Consider the following 4172-nt stretch of genomic DNA (forward strand, 5'->3'; position numbering starts at 1 on the left):
ACAGACAGCTAGAGAGACAAACAAACAGAAGGACAGAGATGAAACCTACAGTCCCCTCTGGTTAGACAGGTAGGGAACTAATAATAAATTTCTCATACACCAAGCATTCTGAGAGTACTGATAAACCAATACATGTCCCCTACAGCAGTGTTCGAGATTGACGGTATCCCAATATCCCAGAATTTAATTTTGGATACCAGACTTCAAGAACCCAGTATCCCACGGGATGCCCATATATTTTTTTTTTTTTTTTTTTCTAATCCTGCGTTTTTAGTTTTCACTAAGTTTAGTAGTAAAGTATTTTCAAGCTCGTACCCAGTCTAATGCTATGCCATAACATACCCCCCCCCCCCCCAAACTTGTACCCAGTCTAATGCTACACTGGAGCAATAGCGGCGTAGCAATAGACTGGGAACTGCTACGTCACTATTGTTTTTGTTGGATGTTTTCTCACTTCAAATTTTATTTGAGGTATTGATTCCACATCTGCAGAAAATTGATACAGGTAGGTTTATCATCAGTAATGTCAGAAACACTTATAGATTACTGCTAAATATTAATTTGTGTCCATATTACTCAAAAAAATGCAGCAAATCTTTTTGCTGATTCTGTTTGATTGCTAATATCACAAATTCCGTAATTTTGATTGCGACGTACAGGGCTTCTAGAATTTTATAAAAATCCACTAGCCATGTCAGAATCAGGATTTTGGATCATGCAGATTTCAAAAATAAATGTACTAGCCATGATTAAAAATCCACTAGCCCTACTTTAAATAAACTACAATTGAATTAATAGTAATAATCAGATATGTCACCTGAAGAGGGAGAGAGAGCTTAAACATCCTTGGATTGGGGGTGGAAAGAGGGGGCAAGACTTTCATATTTACAAAATATGTAAATGCAGAATTTGACATGTGTTTTTTCCCACTAGCCGTCGGGCTAGATATTATGATATAGTAGTTATTTACTAGCCCAACACTGAATATCACTAGCCATGGGAGTGGGGGGCTATAATCTAGAAGCCTTGGATGTAGCAATAGACTGGGAACGAGAACATTGTCGTCCAAGTTTGTTATGATGTTATTTATGAATTTCATTTAAGTGGGATACTAAATTCTCAGGTGGGTTACCAGATTTTGATATGTTAGTATCCAACTGGGATACTGCCCAAAACACTGTACAGGAACAAACAAAAGTTTGTATCTCATAAATGCAAGGACCATAACTGTGAATATGGGGAAATCGGCAATAAAGTCAAACTTGATTTCTAATAGTACATAATAAAGCTATAAAAATAATTCAGCTCAACAGTACTGTATAGTAAGGAAAACAAATTTTCATTTTTCTTACTAATAACGTTGATCCCGCTATTTGTACACTGGGATCCCACCTAGAATGTGGGATGGTAAATTGCCATGAAAATCAAATTTGATCTCTAACAGTACATTATAAAGCTACATGTATACACAAAATTTCTTCATATAATTCAAGGGTCATACAGACTGAAAAGTGGGTAAATGGTCATGAAAATCAAACTTGCTCCGCAACAGGACATTATAAAGGTATACACAAAATTTCATCTCGAGACTGAGAGAAAAAAAAGAGTCTGAAAACGTGGGACAGAGAGAAAGACAGACAAAACCTGTAGTCCCCTCCAGTAGGGCCAGTAGGAGACTAAAAAAACAAACCTAATCACGAAATAAAAATTAAAATATATTTGTGTAAAAGTTTATACACCTATTCTAAATTAATATATATCAAACAAGAGGTCCTGAACCCATCTATCAGACTTATGAAATGCACAATACCCGTCTTTTTTCTTCTTTTCTGGGTTTTTTTGTTTGTGTGTGTGTGTGTGTGTGTGTGTGTGTGTGTGTGTGTCAGAATGATCAAATTCATGACTTTCCTTCTCCATTGGACAAGGAAGCTGCAGACCAAATTTAGATGGAAATGGTCTAGTACATAGTAGTTATGAAGAAATTAGTTTAAATGTATATTCAATATTTGATTCACATATATTATTATTTAAAATCAGCATGTATATATATATATTATTATACGAGCTTGTGAGTCATACTGACTTTACGAAACGAGTATCAGGCTTTTTTAATTACCCGAGTCTTTAAGGGGCGGGATGCAGCCCAGTGGTAAAGTGTTCACCTGATGTGCCGTCGGTCTGGGATCGATCCCCATCAGTGGACTCATTGGGATATTTCTCGTTCCAGCCAGTGCACCACGACTGGTATATCAAAGGCTGTGGTATGTGCTGTCCCATCTGTGGGAAAGTGCATATAAAAGATCCCTTTCTGCATTAGGAAAAATGTAGCAGGTTTCCTCTGATGACTACGTGTCAGAATTACCAATAGCCAAATATTAATTAATCAATGTGCTCCAGTAGTGTCGTTAAACAAAAAAACTCTCTTTTTTAAAATTTCTTTAATATCCTATTTCTTTATTATTGGTATTTCTTTTATGAATAACAAGGGCTGTTTTGAGTGACAGTGAGGGTAATACATGAATCCTGACACAAGTTTTGTAAAATCAGTACAACTCACACGCAGGTGTAATAATTTCTTTATTTTCCACATTATTATTATTATTATTATTATTATTTATGAATAACAAGGGCCATCTCAAAATGTTTGCCACGCATGCAACTAGAAGGAAAGAAATGTTTTATTTAACGACGCACTCAACTAGAAGGAGACAATGAAATGTTATATTTCACATACACAGTCTGAGCTAGGACTAAGGAAGCAATGTCATGTTATGACTGCATATGTACTTTTTCCTGTCCATTTTCCATGAATTTGTGAAATGTAAATCAATGAATTATAGAAATAACGGGTCTACCATGTCCATGTTTTCATCATATCTGTAAACTGTGTGATCCACGTACGTGAATTTGGAATTGTTTTTGAAAGTAGTGATTCCACAAGAAATGAAGTCACACACAAGAAAACATCATCATCAATATGGGCAAGAAGACTACACTGACTGACATTCTTAACATGTGCTTTTAAAATTAATTTTTCTCATTGTGTCTTCACTGATGGGTGTAGTACTGGTACACGCACGGGTATGTAAATGATCAACATGGAAACAGATTTGCAGTTTCACGCTATACTTACACGGAAAATGTACATTCAAAATGTAGGATTCAAAGTGAAAGACAGTTCACGTTTCACCCACTGAATACAACAAAGAAAATGTAAACGTCCATTGTAATCTGTTGATGTCCTACCCTGTATGAAAAATTCATGTGACAACAAAGTGTCAATAAAATTTGCTGAATAAATTTGTAGCTGGCTAAATTAGTATACCACTCACATCTGTACAATTTATTATAAAATTCATTTTCTATCTTCAGTTTTAAGAAGGTGAAATCAAAACTTACCTCAACTGTTGATGTCCCCTGTCATGTGTAGATATCGGCCATCATCCTTTAAGATCTGATGATAAGAATAAAATTGTTTGTAAAAAAAAAAAAATACATTTCTGATATAAAAACCATCAATGTGATGAAAAGTACTAAATAAAATGTATGTGACCTTATGGCTGTGTTCAGAATGAATATATCACAGATACATACGTACAATTTAGCACTCAATTAATTTTCAGTCTTCAATAGATTTTTGAAATTAGATAGGTAAAACATACCTTAACTGGTGATGGCCTACGCTATGTGTAGATATCGATAATCATCCTACAGGCTCCTGCATCCTGAGTTTATATGGGTCATCATCCTAAGGCCTCCTACGTCCTGTGTTGGTCTTGGTCGTCGTCCTATGGGCTGCTGCATCTTGTTGATATCGGCCATCACAAACACATACACACATACACTGACAGACAGACACAGATACACACACAGACGGACAGTCGGACACGGTTATACACAGACACGGACATACGCACGGACAAACACAGACAGACACGGATACACACACACGGACGGAGAGACGGACGGATATACACACTGACACCGGAGACAGACGGACACACGGACACACACACAGACGGACACAAATACACACAAACACACACGGATGGAGAGACGGACGGACACACACGGACGGAGACTGATACACACGGACAGACAGACGCACACAGAGACGGACACGCACACACGGCAGTCTGTGTGACTGAGACGGACAGACGGATGGAGACGGA

General features: G+C 37.0%; 1 long non-coding RNA gene across 1 annotated transcript; it reads right to left on the reverse strand.

Annotated features, from left to right (window-relative positions):
* Window positions 1-2218: 2218 nt before the first annotated feature.
* On the reverse strand, window positions 2219-4172 carry LOC121392118. The gene is made up of 3 exons (XR_005960417.1): window positions 3663-4172; window positions 3400-3454; window positions 2219-2277 (listed from the first exon to the last, which is right to left on the reverse strand). It is a non-coding gene; the product is annotated as an uncharacterized LOC121392118 (long non-coding RNA).

Source organism: Gigantopelta aegis, unplaced genomic scaffold (genome assembly GCF_016097555.1).
Source record: "Gigantopelta aegis isolate Gae_Host unplaced genomic scaffold, Gae_host_genome ctg3391_pilon_pilon:::debris, whole genome shotgun sequence".
Taxonomy (NCBI): Eukaryota; Metazoa; Mollusca; class Gastropoda; order Neomphalida; family Peltospiridae; genus Gigantopelta; species Gigantopelta aegis.